The sequence below is a fragment of the Triturus cristatus genome, chromosome 9, assembly GCF_964204655.1.
Source record: "Triturus cristatus chromosome 9, aTriCri1.1, whole genome shotgun sequence".
NCBI classification, from domain to species: Eukaryota; Metazoa; Chordata; class Amphibia; order Caudata; family Salamandridae; genus Triturus; species Triturus cristatus.
The window spans coordinates 815,933,120-815,955,939 of record NC_140592.1 but is presented as its reverse complement, the minus strand read 5'-3'; positions in this window follow the sequence as shown (position 1 = coordinate 815,955,939).

Below are 22,820 nucleotides of genomic sequence, written 5' to 3'. Positions count from 1 at the left end.
AATATATCAGAAGAGAAACATGATAGACAGGCGTGTATAATCGCCATGTGTCGAAAGATCCGCAAGGAAGTAGAACGAATACATAAAGAAAGACGAGAAACAGACAGAGTAGAATCAGAAGAAGAGGAGGAGCAAGAATCAGAACAATTAGAAACGATAGCTTATGTAGGTAGAGGAAGACCCCATAATAATACTAGAGGCTTTAATGACCCGATACGCCCGATACGTCCAGAATATAATAGACATTTGCCAAACCCTATGTTAAATACAAAATCCCCCGAACACCTATTCCAAGCCGCTGATAAATTACTCCGAGATCGAAGGGGGTACCATATGCTCGATTCCATGGACGAACAAGAATTAGCCAGGTCAGCAGTACAATGGGCTGACAGTCCCAGCGAATACAATGATGATGTACTTGCACACACGTTTCTGAATCTTGACCCATACGAACAGCGTTTAGCTAGTATATACATGATTCAACACCTCCTTATATTATATAAAAGCCAACACTCCGATCCAGGACCCTTACCTGACATATTGACAGAACTACTCACGAACATATGGAGAGGGTCAGGTACTGATTTGATTAAAGAAATTCTAGAATCCCGAAACCAATATTTAAATTTCGTATGCCCAGAACACGTTCCAGTTCCCATCATGGGAAGAAAAATGTATCACATAGATAGACAGAACCCGTTACGCGAAGTGCACCCAATCAGAGGTGACGGTAATAACTTTACACGCGTGTTTGTGTACACGCCTATAACTAAACTGGAATTATTAGAAATGAAGAAAGTAGTACCCAGCCATGACAAGGACCCAGCAGGTTTCCACCGTGAAATAAAGGACATGTTACTCATGGGAGAGTATACCTACCCCGACATTATGAAAATATTAAAAGTCCTATTACCCGCCGGTGTTTATGAGAAACTCAAAGAAAAGGAATGGGAGGTGGGAGACCAAAAGATAGATTGGACAGCATTAGAAAACGAAGAAAGGGCCCGAGCTGCAGGAGCAGGACTTGGGGAAAAGACTACAGCACTAGCAGGACTACTAGTGCAGGTACTGCCACGTTTATTAACTACGAAAAAGGAAGACTGGGGTGCAATATCAGCCTGTAAACAAAAGCCAGATGAAGACACTAGTGATTTCTATTCCCGATTTGAAAAATGTTTTGGTATAAATAGTGGCATAAAAGCAAGTAGTGAGTCATATCCACATCTGTTTGTGACAAAATTAGTTGAAAATTCTCTGCTGCAAGTCAAGAATAGAGTATTGAAATTCGAAAGTACCTGGCAAGGTAATACCCCATCACAGATGTTACAGATGTTACAATATCACCACAATAGAATTAGAGAAGAACAAGAACACGAACAAAGACGTATGAAAGATACAAAAATGAAAATGCTTGTTGCACAGTCAGTTCCAGCTGATGGTCATCAAAAGGGTGATTCCGCAGGTCCTACGAAAGGGACATGCAACTATTGTAAACAACAAGGTCATTATATACACGATTGTCCAGTCCTGAAACATAATATTGCTACAGGTAGAACCCAGGAGAGACCACGTCCACCTAGACAGGATCAGAATCAACGACAAACCCCTCAGCATGCACAACCTAGGTTAGCTCCGCAACAACTAACTCCGCAACAGGCAGCTCCACAACAGATCGTAGCACCACCACAAGCGCAGCCTATTGCTGCAACACAAGCGACAACACAACAGATGTATCAGTATGCGCAAGCAGATTATCCCGATTATCAGCGATATACATGAAATAGCCTAGAGAGGGAAGTTGGCTTACCCCTTATTGAGGTTCCTGTAGACCAAGAGGGACCTTATGTACATAGTGAACTATTAGGGGAAGACAGAAAGTTTTTACTTGATACAGGGGCAAGCAGAACAACTATAAGACGCAGTGAAGTTCCAGGGGCACCCCTCTCAGGCTCACAGAATATTTCCCTTGGATTCTCAGGAAAACCCATAATTAATGACGTAACACAACCTCTTCCACTCACGATTGGTCCATTGACACGTACTACAGATTTATTGCTTACTAAATCATGTCCGGAAAACTTGTTAGGTATAAAAACATTGAAAGCTCTAGGAGCTATAATATGTTGTTCTCCAGAAGGAGTACGATTATTTTTACGTGACTTTAAAGGTCACTACGTGTCCAGAGACATGGATCACCGACTGCAGAATTTACCTACACATTTATGGGCACAAGGCCCCACTGATGTTGGTTGCATGAACATTACACCATATCGAGTTACACTGAAAACAGGAATCGTACTACCACGAATGCGACAATACAAGTTACCACCAGATGCTGTAGTGGCTTTACTGCAAATCATTGACGAGCTCATTGCACAAGGAGTGGTTGTCGAAACCGACTCCAATATATGTAATTCCCCGATAATTCCGATTCTTAAAAGAACGGATCCAAAAGCACCCCCAGTATATCGATTAGTTATTGATCTGCGCGAATTAAACAAATGTATTGTACCACAATACCCTGTGGTCCCAGATATCTCTTCATTACTCACAGCTATTGACTCAGAAGCAACGTTCTTCACTGTAATTGATCTCAAGAATGCCTTCTTTAGTGTCCCAATCGATCCGGAAAGTCAATATCTGTTCGGATTCAGTTTAAATGGACGAAGTTTTAAATTCACACGCGCACCTCAAGGATTTACAGAAAGCCCCAGCATCTATAGCCAAGCACTGAAACGAGAACTTGACAGTATCCACATGCCAGTTAACACTGCCTTGCTTCAATATGTCGATGATCTGCTGATCACCGCCCGAAGCGAACCTGAATGTGAAAAAGCGTCACTGACGGTTTTTAAATTTCTGGCCGACAAGGGGCACAAGGTGTCCCCTTCTAAGCTGCAATTCTGTGTCCAGCGAGTTGTTTACCTTGGGCACTCGCTGTCCAAGGAGGGAAGACAGCTTACATCCGACCGCATCCAGTTAATTGCTAACATGTCAGCACCCAAAACACAAAAGGAGGTGCGGGCTTTTATAGGCCTCACTTCATACTGTAGGCAGTGGATCCCTCAATATGCATTTCTAGCAAAACCACTCATCCAGTTGACAACACAGGAGGCAGCCACATCGACTGTCCTCCCTTGGACTCAAGAACATACACACGCCTTTGAAAGCTTAAAGAAAGCTTTATGCCAAGCACCTGTTTTAGCAACACCATGTTACAGTAAACAGTTTACACTTTTTGTTACAGAACGCGAAGGTACTGCCTTGTCAGTACTCACTCAGGAACAAGCAGGATCACACAAACCATGTGCTTATTTCTCTAGTACATTAGATCCAGTAGCTCAGGCTCTTCCTGCGTGCCTAAAATCGGTGGCAGCAACAGCTTTAGCTATCAGACAAAGCGATGCCATAGTGTTAGGACACCAATTGACAGTACAAGTACCACATGCAGTAGAGGTTCTTTTGAACCGCACACAAACACAACACTTGACTATAGCGAGACTCACCGGTTACGAATTGACATTGTTTCAGCCACACATAGAAATCAGACGTTGTAATACGTTAAATCCTGCCACACTGTTACCAGTAGGTGGAACAGATCCATTGGCACATGATTGTGTCGAAGTCATTACTATCACGACGAAACCCAGACAAGACTTGACAGATATCCCTTTGTCAGATCCAGACTTGACATTGTATGTAGATGGGTCATGTATGAGAACAAGTACAGGAGAGTTAGTGGCCGCTTACGCAGTCACAACAGACACTGAAGTCATTGAAACAAATTGCATTAACACTTTGTCAGCTCAAGCAGCAGAGCTCATCGCTCTGACACAAGCCTGTATTCAAGCCAAAAATAAGAAAGTCAACATATACACGGATTCACGTTATGCATTCGGAGTCGTCCATGACTTCGGCGTACTGTGGCGAGAGAGAGGTTATTTAACTTCTCACGGTGCCCACATCCAACACGGACCCCTCATTCAAGCCCTATTGGATGCGATTCATCTACCTACCGCAATATCGATTATGAAATGCAAGGCCCACACAAAAGTTACCGACATCATTTCTCAGGGTAATGACCTAGCTGACAGAATAGCTAAACAGACTGCTCAGACTCAGACTCACACAACTGACATGACAAAGACAATAGTTCCGACACCAACACATTGCATGACAGTTAAGGATCCCGCCCTTGATGTAATTGACATACAGACACATGCTACACCAGAAGAAATAAAGAAATGGACTGAATTAGGAGGGATCCAAATGGATCAAGGATGGATGACGAAGGAAAAATCTATATGGTTTCTTCCCGACTCAATGGTTCAAGTTATCATTAACACAATACATAGTCCAGCGCACCTAGGAGAAAAAGCTATGCTAGACAGCATTCAACACATTTGGTTCAACAAACACTTACGAGCAGCAGCTAAACAAAAAGTTCGTACCTGTATGATATGTTGTCAGTTTAATCCAGGTAAAAGCATCCCCGTAGAGCAGGGTGGATTTCAACCTCCCGATCATGCTTTTGAAGTCCTCCAGATGGATTATATCCAGATGGAACGATGTCGAGGATTCAAATATGTTCTCGTAGTTGTCTGTGCTCTTTTCCGTTGGACAGAAGCCTACCCGGTTTCAGATTACACTGCCCCGACTACTGCCAAACAGTTAGTTCGAGAATTCTTCCCACGGTACGGTTTACCACGTGTTGTCTACTCAGATAACGGCCAGCCGTTCTCATCCGAACTAATGAAACACGTTTCCCTTTTGTTAGGCTACCAATGGAAATTCCACTGTGTCCGGCATCCCGAGGCAGCAGGTCTCGTGGAACGCCATAATCAAACTCTGAAAATTAGATTGTCCAAAATATGTAGGGAAAAAGGTGTCGATTGGATAGTAGCCTTACCAGTTGCGCTCTTTTACATGAGAATGGTAGCACATTCTCGAACAGGGCTATCCCCGTACGAGGTGATCTTCGGTAGACCACCAAATATGTGGGGGACGCCTATACCCCGCAAAATCACTGATGTTGACTGTAATATGCTGACAGATTACCTGGCTTCCTTGATGTCTGCACTACAATCTTGTCGTTCACAGGTAGCCGCAGCTTTTCCCGATAATACTGAGGTGAAGCCCCATGACGTAGTTCCTGGTGACCTGGTTTTGGTCAGGAATTTCGACCGGAAGACCCAACTGGAGCCTAGGTGGAAGTCGCCGAAGCTAGTTCTACTCACTACAAGGACAGCCGTGAAGATCGAGGGACGGAAAGGGTGGTTGCACTCGAGTCATATCAAGAAATTTTATGGACTACCATCCAGTGTGAATACTCAACCCTGTATTCCCTCACAGACAGACTCAAAGCTCCCCTTGGTTGAGCAGTCAAAACCAGAACTGTACAAACTAAAATTGAGGTCTAGCAAGTCAGACAATTTGATTGTTTAAGTCCTCTCCAAGGTGAATCGGTTGAATTTGTCTCTGACATGTATCCTCTAGACCGGAATAGAGAAAGAAATCACCAGATGCAGCTTAAGAAGCATGCGTATTGTAAATCACTTCGTAGTCACTGCACAGTAACATTATTAATTTTGTTTTTCCTAAGTCTTCTGATTATCTTTTCCAGCATACTATTGCACATGTATTACCCTATTCTTAGGCGTGCTTACAATATAACTGCAGAACATTCTTTTAGCGAATTACCTCCGCATGAGTTGTCCTATAGATTTGCGCTGCGCAACAACACATTTATCAGTATGTTACATCATTCCCATCAGACCAGCAATGCCACAAATTGTTGGATATGTGGCCGACTCCCTCCCTATCAGAACTATAAGGGAGTTTTGCCCCTCTTTCCCTATCCGTTCACACACAATGGCTCCTGTGGAGCATGGTTTAGTTTGATTCATTCCCTAGATTCAAATTCCGCAGTTTATCAAGACAACTGGGTATGGGGAAACCTGAACCTAGTTTTGCTTAAAGTCTGCTACCCTAACAAGGAGGGACTTCCCAAAAGAACAGGAACTGATCTAGAAAATGAAGTATATAGATTAGGTAATTTTACACTTAACCTCATGATCCTGAACGTTGAATCTGAAGCTACACCAATCTTGCCCGCCATGTCAGTATTCCCAGTAAAAGGGGAATTATGTATAAGAAAGAATGGTTCCATACACATGGGCCATAGTAAATGCACCACTGTAATAAAATTCAGTGATCAAGGCAAGTCTACATTTAGAGCTTCCCATCATTCCTACTTCATATGTGGCCAGACCGCATATATATGTCTACCTTTAGATTGGGATGGTACCTGTTATATAGCATTCCTTCTGCCACCTGTTTTCCTAGCTCCTCCTGATTATCACCGAAATATCCATTTAGTACACAATAGACAGCAGAGAGATCTCCCAATTGTCGATTACACTGAAACAGCATGGGAAAAATACACAGATTTCAATAAAGGTTTCTTTCCCTATATAGGTACAGTCACTAATAGTAAGCTGATACGTAGATTAACCAGAACCCTTGAAGCAGTAGTGAACGAAACTATTTCCGCCTTAGGCAATTTAACAGAAGAGCAGTCTGCTATGCGGATTGTTGTGCTTCAAAATCGTCTTGTCCTTGACGTCATCCTGGCCGATAGGGGCGGAGCTTGTAGGGTCATCGGATCAAGTTGCTGCATTTTCATACCAGAAAATTCGCCGTCAGTATATAAAGCCATAACCCGCCTTCATAAGATTATAAGCCAGATACACCAGAGTCCAGGCACCTGGACTTGGTCCGGTTGGTTCTGGGGCGTGTTGTCAGCCTGGGGATGGAGAATCCTATCCTTCCTAGGTATTGGCTTTCTCATACTATTCAGTTGCTGCTTATGTCTACAATGTGGGCCAGCGATTTGTGGTCTGTGTGCCACATCGTGTATCCCACATCCAAGTTTTCGTTCAAGATCTCGGAAGAAGAAAGAAGAACAAATGATGCTATATGAACAGATCGATGGATTGATGAAGATCGATATCTCCTGAGGGTCCGTAGGGGACAAGGAGGGAATGAGGAAATATGAATTTTGTGATCAGTTATGTCCCCTATCGTAGACCCCAACGGCTCCATGTGCATGCTATAAGTACATGTATGTTCCCTCCAGTTCCAGTTTTGAAGACGCAAATATATGTGCGTCCACCGTCAACATGTCCTCTTTCAGATCCGCCATGAATGGGCCAGATATTCCATTCCTAAGTATGAAAGGCCACCGACTTTATGTGGTTCACTTTCCACATTTTACAGATTCAGGCGAGTAGGCCCTGAATTCTGTCATCAAGCCTTTTCCTGCCTTCTGCCTCTGAAAGCTCCAGTCTGAGCCTGCATCTGTATCCATGAACTTTGTCCTACTCCCTGCGCGGCTAACGGTGCCTGATCCAGCATATTGCCTGCCAAAAACTGTATTTCACCTTCAAGATTATCTACTCCGCTCCTCATCCGATGCATTCCTGTCTAGCAGTTTAGGTAAACATTCCTCCAGCTACCGTGCAAAGGGCCAGGCCTCGCTGTCCTCATGCAAGTAATTCATAGGCCCCGTTACCATGGAATATTCCTACCCCCTCGCATCTCATGTAGACACTTAGACGCTTGTACACGCACTAACAGTCAGTATAGAATAGATTCTATCCTAGAGACCTTCCCTTTTGGATAACACAGTTCTTTAAACATAGGATATTAGATATGATTTGGGATTAGGTTGACATAACCCCCAGACTTTTTGTCTCCACATGTAGAGCTAAATGTCAAGTCCCCTTCACCCTCTAGATGCACGTCAATCACACGTCATGCGGCTGCGCGCGCATCTCTGCCAAATATTTCTGCTGACATTGCAGGATTCTTTTATGGATCCACCCACTTGTGACATCATGTATAATGACGTTTATTAAATTACGCCCATATGACCGCCTCTATTAGTTACGTATGCACCTTTTATCTGTACTATCAGCTGTTACGCCTCTTGCATCTGTTTCACTGTAATGTATTTTCTATAAAACTGCCTATCTGTCAATAATGTATGCCCTTCCTTCCTGAACTTTCGTGGTGATGGAATAGAAAGCCTACAATTCGAATTGTATTCCTTTGTACAGGAATAAAGCCTTTTAAAACCTCTAATACCACGGATTCTGCCTCTTATATTTACTGAGTTATTCTTAATAGACTTTACCGCATAAAAAATAGTACCGGTAACGAAATATTTACCACAGTATATAACATAAAGCGCCATTCGGAATCAATGACTCTCAGTACTTTGGAGCGGAGCTTCCAGCGGGGAGCCCCGGTGCAGTTCGTTGGGCCCCGCGCTTCAGTACCGCTCGAGGGGGCACACGGAAAGGATCCCTCGGCGGGGTCTCTTCCGTCGTGAAGACAGGGGGGGGGAATCCCACGGAGAGGAAACCCGGCTAAGGGTGCGGTGTGGCTCCCAACCCGCAGGGGGCGCACCGGGGGCGATCTCAGCCTCCGGGCTTACCTTGATCTCGGCATCAGCAGGCGTCCGCTCCCACGATGATGGGGGAACTCGGCCCCGGCCCCGGCCTCGCACACCTCCTCACGCAGCTGCGACGGCAGCGGCGGGGCCCCGGGCTTCTCCGCGGGCCTCGTGACACGGCAGGGCACTTCTCCAGGCCTCCAGGCCACGGCGGTGAGCGCGCTGGCTTCGTCGTCACCAGGGGGGGGCTCAAATTAAGGATGGGGTTCTGTGCTCAGCGGAGCACGCTGCCGGGGGTCCCAGACCAGGGCAGGGAGCGCAGGGGTCACAGCGCTAATACCTGGTCGATCCCCGGTGGTTCTCCAGTCAGCTTTGCATCAGGGTTCAGGGGTCAGTCTGGACACGCAGTCTCAGTGCTTGGTGAATAGGTTTCAGAGTTCAATCTGGACACGCAGTCTCAGTGCTTGGTGAATAGGTTTCAGAGTTCAATCTGGACACGCAGTCTCAGTGCTTGGCTTGTAAGTTTCTGTTCTTAGATGTCAGATAAGGTCTTGTTGGCGCAGATGTATCTGGCGCCCTTAAGGGGTTCTGTTACAGGGGGTTAGGAATGGAGAGGGCGACTAGATCCTTCCTAGTCAGTCTGGGCAGAGAGTCTCTGGGTCCTCCTACTGCTGGGCAAGATCAGTGGGTTTCACAGGGTCCCTCACTCACTTAAGAGGCAGCACCTAAATCCTGTCACTCTCAGAGGCATAAGTCCCTGGCTAGGCCCTACCGCCTACACTCCTGGTGGATTCTTCCAGCTCTGCTTCACCCCAATGGCCAACTCACCACAAAAGTTTCCCTTCCCTCCCTCTCTTAAGTAGCCCTAGGTCAGGTGACCTCTAGCCGAGGCGGCAAAAGAAAAACCACACCTCCCTTCTAGAAGGTTCCAGCACATTCCAGGAGCTTCCCCACTCTACCTATGGGACAAAAAGGCGGGCTGGAGTCGCAACATTGTTGTGGGGTTCCAGCCAGCTCCTGGCAGCTAGGGTGCTACTATGAAAGACCACTCTGCAGTAGCAGGGGCCTGTGGCAGCCATCTTGGGAGAAGGGAGCACCTGCACCTTAACACTGATTGGCAATGAAAAGGCGCCCGGAGACCTAGTCCAACATAAAAATGAGGGTGGAAAAAATGAGGCACGATATAAAAATGGAAGGGGAGACCACCCTAGGGCTGACAGGTCCAACATACACACAGATACTAGCTAAGAGATTAGGGGATGTAGCAGGGTGCCTGATTCACCCAAACCAAAAAGGATTTATTAAAGGCAGACAAATCTACGAAGTATCACATGAGCTAGTCAGCGCAATTGATATTGCAACTCAAAATTCTATACCATTGGCGGTGATAACATTCGACGCTGCAAAAGCATTCGATAGGGTCAGTTGGCCCTTCCTGAATGCTACCCTATCTAAATGTAATCTTGGGGATAATTTTGAGCGTGCAATTATAAATATATACAAAAATCCAACAGCTAAAGTACTGGTTAATGACGCCCTCACTGATAATATAAAGATAAAAAGAGGCACAAGTCAGTGGTGCCCTCTCTCCCCGCTGTTGTTCGATTTGTATATAGAACCTTTGGCCTGCCTTCTGAGAAGAGAAGAGGGGATAGTACCCTTTAAACATCGAGGCTGGGAAAAGAAAGTAGCATTATATGCCGACGACCTAATGATATTTACTGGCGACTTAAATAGCTCACTTCCAATGATAGAAAAAGTTATAGATCTGTTTGGGTCAGTTTCAGGATACCTTGTTAATCAACTAAAAACGGAAATCTTAGAATGGAATACAATCTCAGGTAACCTATTAGTAAAAGAAAAAATAAAATAGTTAGGAATAGAATGCATAAAAGACCTCGACGGGATGGCTAGTATGAATTTCATTAGAATTCATAAAGATACAAGAAAACTTCTTAAAGCCTGGTCGGGTCTACAACTGTCTTTCTTGGGAAAATCCAACTTGATCAAAATGAACATACTACCCAAATTTACATACTTATTTAATTCTATCCCGTTAAACTTTAAGGCTGAACAGATAAAAAAATTACAAGGGGAGATATCCAGCTTTATTTGGGTGGCTAAGGGGGTGAGGATTGGATGGAAAAAATTGAGAAGAAGTAAGATACAAGGAGGAATCGCCAGCCCAGATATACTTGAGTATTGTAGAGCTTTCCACTTCAAGAACATAAGGAAACTCCTGGGTAAGCGGGAAACATGGCCTACTTACATGGAAGCCCTTGTCGAACCTGACGGAGACCATTTCCGGTATAAATTTGGTCACCCAAAATTTTTCAAAAAGTTCAAACTAAAGACCCTAAATTCAGCCGCAAGAACTTGGTACAGAATAAGAACGATTCTGAAAATTCCCTACTACAGCACAAATGCTCCCATATGGGATTCACCAGGCACCCCTGAGTGCCTAAAAGACAGTCTAGTGACCCCCATGAGAAAAGGAAACATAAACTATTGGGGACAGTTAATAGAAAACAATAAAATCATAGAATGGGAGACTCTGAAAAAAAAACCAATAGGTTCACTAGCAAGATTTAAATACTACCAACTTAGTAGTTGGGTAAAAGACATCAAGGAAAATCTACAAGGGGATTACGACATTGAACAAAAGTTGTTAAATATAAACCCCTTTAAAAAGGAGGTATCATTTTGGTACTGGGCCCTTATAAGAGCAGGTGAAACAGAATATAAAGTCCCAAACGAAATCTGGGGAAAAACCTTTCCAAGTCTGGATACTCCTCATCACTGGCAAACCTCGATGGCAATTCTTGGGCGTGTGGTAAAATCAGCCCCACTGAAGAAGAATCACTTGTTCACGATACACAGATCATACTGGACACCTAAAAAGCTGTCCAAAATCAACAGCAACATGACAAAGAAGTGTCCTAAATGTGGGGAAGAAAGAGTGGATGATCTTCACATGTTCCGATACTGTGCTGAGTTGGAAGAATTTTGGAAACAAATTGGCAAAACCTTTTCTGAGGTACTGGAACAGCCCATAGAGGTAAGCATGGTAACAGTTATTTTTGGGATTAACCAACAAAACACAGACTATCCCTCATTGAATAGAGATCAGGAAAATATCCTTTTCCTATTCACCCTGCTTGCCAGAAGGGAGATCTGTATTAACTGGGTAAGAAACACACCTCCAACCCATAGAGAATGGCTGGCGTCTATATTAAGGGTGTATAAATTAGATAAACAAGGGAAAAAAATAAGAACAAACATTTTTGGAAAATTTGGGAAAATTATAGTCAAGCAAACAATAGGGTGTCCAATGATTAAGGCAATGGTAACAAAGATTTCAAGCTGGGTCTTGAACCAAGTGGTCATCATGACCAGCTCCCTCCACTTCCAACAATCTTGTGCCAGGAGATGGACAAAAAGGGGCCCCAATGGCTAAGATCAGACCTACCCCCTATGTTACACTCTAAGGTATGGGCGCATCGGAATTAGAGTGTTCAAGGGGGCCCCCGACTCCTCCAAAAACTCCAAAAAAGAACTTTGCTTATGAGGACTAGAAAAAAAACAACAACAAAAATTGAAAGCCACACACAGGTACGGTGCGTTTCACACATCCCCCTACGGCACCAGTTGCACTGTGCGTGTGACTCGTACCTGTAGGCACTGTTAGTACAGGTACGTGTAGGCACTGTTAGTACACGTCCGTGTACAACTGGTGGGTACACGTACGTGTACTACCAGTGCCTACACGTACTTGGACATGTACGTGTAGGCACCAGTAGTACACGTCCGTGTACGACTGGTGCGTACACGGACGTGTACAACTGGTGCGTACACGTACGTGTCCAAGTGCGTGTAGGCACTGTTAGTACACGTCCGTGTATGCACCAGTCGTACACGGACGTGTACTAACAGTGCCTATACGTACCTGTACATGTACGTGTAGGCACCAGTCGTACACGTCCGTGTATGCACCAGTCGTACACGTCCGTGTACAACTGGTGAGTACACGTACGTGTACTAACAGTGCCTACACGTACTTGGACACATACGTGTACGCACCAGTCGTACACGTCCTTGTACAACTGGTGAGTACACGTACGTGTACTAACAGTGCCTACACGTACTTGGACACGTACGTGTGCGCACCAGTCGTACACGTCCTTGTACAACTGGTGCGTACACGTACGTGTACTAACAGTGCCTACACGTTCTTGGACACGTCTGTGTACGCACCAGTCGTACACGTCCGTGTACAACTGGTGCGTACACATACGTGTACTACCAGTGCCTACACGTACTTGGACACGTACGTGTAGGCACCAGTAGTACATGATCATGTACGACTGGTGCGTACACGGACATGTACAACTGGTGCGTACACGTTCGTGTCCAAGTACGTGTAGGCACTGTTAGTACACGTACGTGTGCGCACCAGTTGTACACGGACGTGTACGACTGGTGCGTACACGGACGTGTACGACTGGTGCCTACACGTACGTGTACTGGTACGTGTAGGCACTGTTAGTGCACGTACGTGTACAACTGGTGCATACACGTACGTGTACTAACAGTGCCTACACGTACTTGGACACGTACGTGTACGCACCAGTTGTACACGGACGTGTACTAACAGTGCCTACATGTACGTGTACAGGTACGTGTAGGCACTGTTAGTACATGTACGTGTACGCACCAGTTGTACACGGACATGTACCACTGGTGCGTACACGGACGTGTACGCATTTTACACGCTTACAAAGGTGATACAGCCGTACACATTCCAGGAATGGAGGGCTACGAGACGCACATGGATGTCCATAAAGTACTTATCATTGCATACTTTCAGGTGCAGGCCCTAGGTGTGTTAGCCTGTGATCTTGTACAGGTCCTTCCATCTAGTTGCACAATTGATGTGTTCTGACCTGTGGACACATGTCATGTGTGATGGGGCACGATGTGGCACACATCACCTTGACGTGTGCCACATGTGTGTCTGTAGTCCAACTGTGTCATGCATAGCAGCAGTGGGTGGCACAGTCATCAACACCCGCACCTGTCTCCTGATGCCAGGGACAGGGACACTTATGAGCTGACCTGTCACGATCAGCGTGCCCCTTTGGGACTATGTCGGCTGTGTGTCATGTGTTCCCATGAGCTTCATGTCAGTGTGCCGTCAACGGCATCTGCTGTTGGTGCATCCAACAGGGGTCTGTGTGGAGATGGGCATGTAACACATCTACGCACACCATGCCACATGTGAATTCCCAAGGCTGCAGAGTCTGTGTGCATGGTACATCATATATTTTCAGTCAATCATGTGTTTGTCGTCTCAATGGCTGTGTCTTTGTGCTGTCACGTGTACCCCTTCATCGCACTGTGTGTGACATGTACATTTGACATTCCATGTGACCTGTGCGTGTGCCTTGCAGTCAGCTGTCTGGATGAGCTGACATCCTTCAAATGCAGCTATGTGGTTGTGTGTCACTCCGGTCATTTCTGTGGCTCTTCACTCAGACTGGCCCCCAAATCATTTCAGGGCATGTCATGTTGACTTGACAATCAACAGGTGTATCATGCATTTTGTTAGATTTCCAGCAAGCTGCCATCTGTGTCCTGGATGTATTGCACACACCAGACTCCATAGTTACCTGATGTGTATTAGCAGTGTAGCATGTGCTATGTTCATTGACATTGATTTTTGCCGACTCTCAATCTTCATTCCTCTAAACTATGTTTTGCAGGGCACCACCTGTCCCAAGACTAATGCCAGACTTGGGTGCCATGATGGAACGTGCCTGCATCCGCCGTTACAGATTCACTCAAAAGTTGATTGAGGACCTGACAAACAGGCTGGCACCACACCTCCAACCGCAACACAGGTATCCTACTGCGCTGACCCCAAGATGAAGGTGAGGGCAGCCTTACATTTTTTTGCAACAGGTACGTTTCAATTGACCATAGCTGATGTGGGTGGGATGTCCCAGACTATGTTCAGCCGTGTCCTGCGTGAAGTTTTAGCAGCCATGTTGGAACACCTTGATGAATTCATCAAATTTCCGACTCCAGAGGGGTTGAGGGATGTCAAGGGGGATTTCTATGCCCTGGGTGGGATGCCCCATGTAATTGGGTCCATTGATGGTACACATGTGGCTTTTGTACCACCACAGGCACAGGAACAAGCCTATCACAACTGCAAACATTACCACTCGATAAATGCCCTTGTGGTGTGTCTTGCTAACATGCTAACATGCTGATTTCCCATGTCTGTGCACGTTTTCCAGGATCAGCACACAATGCCTACATCATGAGGCGTAGCAGGGTGCCACAAATGATGCTGCGGCTGCACAACGAACGAGCATGTCTTGTTGGTGGGTATAGTCTTTTTGTCCTATGTGTTGCGGTATCTTAGTCTCTTACGGCATCTCGTGACCCACTTATTTACATGATGTTTCCATGTAGGGGACTTTGGCTATCCCAACATGCCATGGCTGCTGACACCTCTCCGCAACCCAAGAACAGCTGCAGATCACCGGTACAACGATGCACACGGCCAGACCAGGCGAGTGATTGAGAGGACGTTTGGACTCCTGAAGAGCCGATTCCGGTGACTGGACAAGACAGGCGGGTCCCTCCCTTATGCCCCGGAGAAGGTCTGCAAAATCTTCATTGTGTGCTGCATGCTGCACAACATGGCAGTTGAGAAGGCAGTGCCACTCATCCCGGATCCAGATTAGCAGGAGCATCCACCCGTGGAGGATCAAGGTCTTGGTCACGAGGCTAGTGATGATGAGGAGGAGGGGGATGATATCCGGAGTCAGCTCATACGCAACTTCTTCTAATAATGGTGAGTCACTGGCTATGAGTGTGCAAGCTTGTAGCGTTGAGTGGCATGTGTTGCAATGTGTGTGTCCAGCTGACTGAATGCACAGTGACTTGGATGTGTGTTCTGATGTGTCACTCGAGTGATGATGTCATGCAACACAGTTTTGCAGAGAGACTTGATAGGCAATTTACATGTGTCCAACATTGTTGCTGTTTTGTACACTTCCATGTGTGCGTTGAGAATCATTTTTTGGTGACTTCTCGTGTGTCTGTCATTCCCAGGTATTTGGCACCTGTTGTCTGGTTGTGTCATTGTTGTCCTCCTGCTATTCCTCGTGTGGATTGCAACGTGTGCTGAATCAGCATTCCATGCACGGACATGTGGAAATGTCAGTTTGGGTGAGTATTGCAGCAAGGCTTTTTTGTGGTGATACAGGTTGTGAATGTGTGGTGACTGCTTCTGTGCATGTTGTGGTACCATGCATACATGTCTTCTCACCATGGATCATATGACATGTAGCATCACTCCCATGACATGATAGTCAGCCTTCTTGACAGTCATCTGTAGTGGAATATGGCGTCTGATGAAGGCTTCAATGTGTGTGTACCTTGGCTCTGAAACATTGCAGAGGCTACGGGTGGACATAGTGGGGGTCATCACAACAACATGCTCTATGGGGAATTGCAGCCTTGTGTGCCAGTTCATTGGGATTGACATCATCCGTGTTGTGAAGGGGGTGTCGAGCATATGTCCCACATGTTCTGTCAACTGACCTGTGAGTCTGTTAATATGGAGGCATATCCCTTTGTGTGTGTATGTGGAATAAAGGTGTTCAGCACAATCCAAAGTGCCTCATCTCGGTCACTGCAGATCTCTTACCAGTTTGCATGCGTCATCTATGACAGACTTGACAAAGATTGGGCATATGAGTGTATGTGTACTTTGGCAACATGCATGCAGTGCTTCATGGCTAATGATCACTATTGTGCATGATGTGCCTGGTTGTGTATGTATTTGTGCAGGTTGCTGCCCACAACGGGACGTGAATGGCTGCTGATGGTGTGTCTCCTTTGCGCATCTCCGCATTTTGTTGCCTGACACAGTGGCTGTCATTTATGGTGATTGATCTTACACTTTCTGGGAGTGATCCATGAGTGAGCTGACACTCTTTCCTTGACATACACCTGTTGCACTGTGCCTTGCAGACCTCCTTGTCTTTGTGTGTTGATTTTTGCATGATTTCTAAGCCCTTCTGCCTGCTGCTGCCTCACCGACGGCCCCGCCACTCCGAGTGCCCTAATTCTGCAACCCCCACACCTCTAAAATGCTCAGCCCTTCCGCCTCCACCCATTTGTAATGCAGCCAGCAGCTTTTCTGTGCCACTGTAGCCCCACCGCCGTGCAAAAGGACGGACCGTCTGTGCCTTCAACATGCACAGTGCACGACCCTCTAGTTTTTGCATTACCCATGTCACACAACAGGCTCATGCTGCAGCCACTCTCCAAGCAATGTCCTCGTGACAGTCATCCTCCTGCCATCAGGCAACCCCTAAGCACACACACGACACCTTTGCATGCTGAGTGTGCAACTCCAACTGCCTACGCAGCGCTGCCCAGCCTCCCAGACCCTGTCATTCCAACCAGGTTAGGTGCCTCCTACTCCACACCCGCTCCATCCACCAGCGCGCCATTGGACTCTGTTACATCCTCAACACTGCAGCCCCACACATCACCTTCATGACAGTAACCTGGACAAAAGCATCCTCAGTACATGACGTCTTCATTGCCATCTCAGACGGATCCAAGATCACCCGCAGGGACGCCAACACCACTCACGGGGGCTGAATAGGTTATTATTGACAAGTACACCCTCAGAGTCACAAGTCCGGGTTTGCAGCAACTCCCTAGCAACCCTCGGAGTAACACTCATCTACAGATCTGCAGGCCTACATCCACAATTCCGCTAAGCCATCAACACGTACATCTGCACGTAGGCCCTCACCTCCACAGGCTACATGTGGCTGGGGGCCCGTAACTTCTTGCGGGAGGGGAAACACACCACCATCCATCATTGGTCCATCAACATTTGAATCCACGTCTCCAACAAGCAACACAGTGCCACTCACCCCGCTACCAATCCCTCACAGATGCCAGATGTAAGTCGCCACAGACAAGCTGTGTGGGACACTCAAAACAATACCACCGCCACACCCTGCAAACTCACACACTGGATCAGCAACTGATCCATCAATCTAGCCACATTGATGGACTTTCCTGTGAAGCACAATGACAGTTAAGGCACCTGGGACAAGGCAGACCTACTGGACTCCTACAGACCTAGCCGGACTGTTGTGCAAACCTTGCAACACAAAAAGCCATCATTTTCCTTACAGCCCTGGAAAACACCACACACAGCCATCACCATAACTTCAGCAAGGACAAGTGGAGATCCTTCAGATAGTGCCAAGACACCCAAACACACGACATCAAGGAGCTCTTCAGCATTGTGAGTGAACTGACAGCAGATCTCCATCCAAGACACCCCAACCTTGCAAGGCAGATGACATCCCTTGCTACTTTGTACCACTGCAAGCTCATGGCCATGGACAACAGCCTTGGCACACAGAGGCAGACAGCACTATTTTCCACTGGACAAACCCCCCTCAGGTCATGGACTCCCATCAGCAGCAAGCACACAACCAGGATCATGTGCACCATCCACTCTCGCTCTCCATCAGGCCCCTTCCCACACAACTTCTCAACCACATCATTCACCATGCTTGAAGCCCACGGCCTGCGCATCATGAATGTCTCCTTTGAGTTAGCCACATTCCATGGCTGCAGGAGGCATGCAGAGCCCCAGGCCCTTCTTAAACAATGGACGGCAGTACCACAGGATCTCCTGGTACATCAGCCTACTTCCCTACCCAGCAAATGTCACCAGGAAGACACTCTACTAGCAACTGTCCAATTTCCTACATGCTACCAGCTCCAGCCACCTGGCACCCGACCGTTTTACACAGTAACTACACCACTGCAACCGTCATCATTGCCAACACCAACGACTACTTTGCTCTGCTCACCAGTGGTGAGCCCACCACCCTTGTCCTCTCAACGCCATTCTACACCATGTGCTACCACACTGTCAGCTCACACATCTCCAACAGTGGTATCCAGAGGAGGGCCCATGATTCACTCAGGAAGTAGCTCACCAGCAAGGCCTGGGAGTCTGCCTCCACCCTGTAACATGTAGTACACTGGGGGCATCTGGCCCATGCCACAGGGCTCTACTCTCAGTGTGACGATCTTCAATGTCTCCATGACCCCCCTCTCCACCATCACATGCACACACAACCTCATCATCATCTGGTATGACATTGACACACATCTGCTCCTCAAACTCACCAAAGGGCCAGCCATTGACAGATCCAAACTTCACAAAGGCATGAGATCCATTGATGAATGGCTGAACATCAGCCATCTGAGGCTGGACTTGGACGTGACAGATGTCATCATCTGAGGATTGTCCCCTTACGGCTGGGTCAACTCCTTGCGTCCCACTGGTGTGTGCACCGCACCAGCACCCAGTGGCCACGCAGGCAAGGTGGTGTTCGTCATGGACCCATCGCTCACAATTAACATGCAACTCATTAACATCTGTACCTCATGCTGCAACACCCTCCACATGCTGCTGATGGCCCCCAGATAGATCCACTCCAAGGCAAGACAGACCGTCCCCCTGGTCCAGGATGCCAGCCGGCTCACATACAGCACCGGCCTCTACAGAGGACAACAGCAAACATGCAGGAGAACTTATCCACATCCAGGGTGCATCCGCACACCTCATCTGCAACATCCCCCGCCCCAGCCACATCACCGTCCACCTGAGATAGGTACAATGGCTCACTGTGTGCTGCAGGATCACCTTCAGACTCCTCAACCACACTCAGGAGGCAGTCCACAACCCCTGATCCAAACCGACCTTGGACGTGTCTCATCCAACACCCCGTTGGCCCTACTCAATGCAGCCCACCTTGCCCTGGCCACCATTCATCACATCCACATGACCTCTGCATGCAGGAGAAAGTTCTCCCACCTCGCAAAACAGACCTGGTACTCCCTCCCCGGGCACATCAACATGACCCATGACCTCTACACCTTCACGTGACTCTACAAAATTTGTCTGTCAGAGCAATATAGCAAGACCCCCCTCAGCAGCTTGAGGCCATCACGGGTGAGTGTTAGGCTCCATGTCTGCATTTTGTGATACATTGTGAGCCATGTGTGTCCTCGACCGGACTCAGATCCAAGTTTATGGATGGCTGGAGTTAGTTCCACGCACAGACATACTTTAACATATCCCCACACGTAGGTTGTGGGCTCATGCTAAATGACTGCAACATGAAATTTCAAAAATTACATTTTTAATTTCGAACTATGGGGCGTGATTTGTGCACAGATAAAGGGGAAATGCAGGGACCAGAGAATCCAAAGTTCACAGGGGGAGATGGGATCCTTGGCATTTGAAGTCATCAGAGTCCAGCCCACAGTGTTTGGCTTCATTGGTCAGACTGTGACCAGCAAGTCCATGTGGCAGATGATGTCAGTCAATGGGGTGATGCCGTCGCACATGAAGGCCAGGTGCCTGGCCAGGTGACCTGGGAGATGTGGATTGTCCGCTGCCTCTCACGGTCTTTTCCGTGGACGACCAACCTTCCTCCGGGGACCCTCAGATGCAGGCCTTGACGATGTTTGGGACGCTCCGTCAGACGAATCCTCCTCCTCCTCCCTCTCTGTGGCTGGTGCTGGTCTGCGCCTGGTATCACAGGGAGGGTTGCCCATGTTGTCGGCGATCCGACGGAGTGAATGGCTTATGTCCCTTTGCACCGCCAGGAGCTCAGCCAGTCTTGTCTCCATCCGTCCTTGGTGTTGTTGTTGACTGGCGTGTTGCTCGGTCTGCTGGTTTTTTATCTCAGTGAGGGTCACCACTACCTGGCTGATCTCCCTGGTGTCACGCCGGTATGCCTCCATGATGTTGCGGATGTGTGCAATACCGGTCCCTTCAGCTGGCTGGTCAGGTTCTCGCCTCCGCCTGCCTCCACTCCCGCAACCCCTGCCCACACGAGCCGGCCCTGCCGTTGTGGGCACATCGGGTCGACGGGACCCCTGAGGGATGGCAGTGGCGGTGTTGTCTGCCTCCTCCTGGTAGCCCGCCGCACCTTGTCCCTCCTGGTCAGACTGGCTCTGTTCACTGCGGGCAGGGCTCCTGGGTGTCTCCTGTGATGTGGCAGGAATGGGGGTGGTGGTTGGCACAGATGTTCCTGAAGCAGGTGCTGCAGAGGCTTGGACACCAGAGGGTCCAGGTCGGTCGGGGTCATCTGCGGAGTGTTGAGAGGCGTCGCTGCTGGTGGGATCCGGTTCCTCCCGAGCTTGTGACTGTGATTCTTCCCCCCCCATTGTTGGGGGGATGTTCATCACGTTGCCCTGTGTGTGAGAGAGAGACAATGTTGAAGCTGTTTAATGCAACATGCATGTTTCACACACATTCAAGTTGGCACAGTTCCTCCAGGTAGTTGTATGTGCCTAGCATTCTCCTCAATGTTCACTTGTGTATGGGTATGTTGCGGGGGACAGATTGATATGTTCGCCTGAGTCTTTGACATGTCCATTTGTGGCTTGGATGCTTCTTCGGCTAGGTATTGGTGTTATGTGTTACATGTCCATTGTGGCAGTGGGTAAATCCATTGCCTGTCCTGGTGGTGTGTGCTTGTGTAAGGGGTGTGTGTGACAGGGCCTGCTGGTGGGTGTAGTGTGATTTGGCCCTGGGGCTCCCAGGTGATGTAGCTGTCCCCCCATGGAGCATGCTGCCATGAAAGTGAGTATGAGTTCCTGTCCTAGATATATGACCTGGTTGTCTTGGTGTTTGTGTTTGCACTGGTCACAGGAGGGCCTTGTGCTGCCTACACCCAGGCCGAGTGTGAGCTATCTTGTCAGTACTTTCCCAATCCCTGTGCATTGCGCATGGTGCATGGGTATGTAGCTGGGCCATATGGGATGAGGGCAATTGTGGCTGATTTGGAATTCAAAAATGCATTTTGGTGCACCCACCCTCCCAGCATGCGGGACATCCATTCTTGAGTTGGTGCTTTGTGTAGCATGGGACATGGCATGGACTTGCTTTCTCAATGGGGCATACACATGTTCTTGGCATTCGCGTTGTTTGTGACTGTGGTTCTGGCGGGTGAGGGCTTGGGGGTAGTTGCGTGCATTAGGTGTAGTTGGGGTGTGGATGCCATTACCCCCGTGTTACATAAGTGGTTTGTGTACTCACCAGGGTCTGGAAGTCCTTGGAGTCCATGTACTCCCACCGGCGGACGCATGGCCATCACCTTCTCCTCCCAGGAATGGTAATGTACTGGTCTGCGGGGCGCGCCACCTCCAGTGATGTTGGTCTGGGCGTGCTCTTCATTCATTTTTCTCTTGACCACCCTCCGCAGATCGTACCACCTGGCTTGGCAATCATTCCTGTTCCTTCTGATGGGTGCGACAGCATTCACCCTCTTGACGATCCTCTGCCACAGGCGTGATTTTTCAGCTATGCTGGTCTGTCTGACCAATTTTCCAAACAGCTGTGGCTCGACTCTGATGACTTCATTGACAAGGATGTCCAGCTTCTCCCTTGTGAACTTTGGATTCTTGTCGGTGGGCATGGTGTGGGGTGAGGGTGTGGATGGTTGTGGGTGTGTGGGTCTGAATGTGACGGTGTGTGTGTGAATGTGTAGAGGGGGTATGTGTGAAGTGGTGTGTGTGTAGGTGTATATGTTTAGGTGGACGGGTGCAGTGGTTTGTGTGTGCTCTGTAGCAGTGGTGAGTCTGTTGCAATGGCTCACGGTTTGTGTGTGTGTGGGACCTTTTTATTGGTCCATTTGTGGGTGGGGCTCAGTTTGAATTTTTGGTGGGTGTGTTATAAGGGGTGGTTGTGAGGTTGCCCCTCTGTTTGCCTGTTTGGATGTGTCCAGGTCAGTCCTTTTCATTTCTTGTGCAGTGTAGACGTGTTTTGTGGTGTTGTGCGAGTCGTATAGGCCCTCCTTGTGCTGTTTTACAGTGTCCGTGGTTCTGTACGGTACTGGGGTACGAGTCGTACAGCCATACACCCCCATGCGTTGTGTATGTACGGCGCATACACGGACATTGCTATGTACGGTGCGGGTGCGTAGACTGCCACAGCGTATGTACGGTGCGTACCCCCAGCGCGAAGGTATGGTGCGTACCCCCAGCGCAAATGTATGGTGCATACCCCCAGCGCGAATGTACGGTGTGTACCCCCAGCGCGTAGGTATGCACCGTACCCCCAGCGCGAATGTACGGTGCGTACCCCCAGCGTGTATGTACACACCGTACCCCCATAGCGAATGTACAGTGCGTACCCGCAACATCGCATACCCGCATCATCCACCATACATACGGGATGTTGGGGGTACGCACCGTACATTCGCTATGGGGGTACGGTGCGTACATA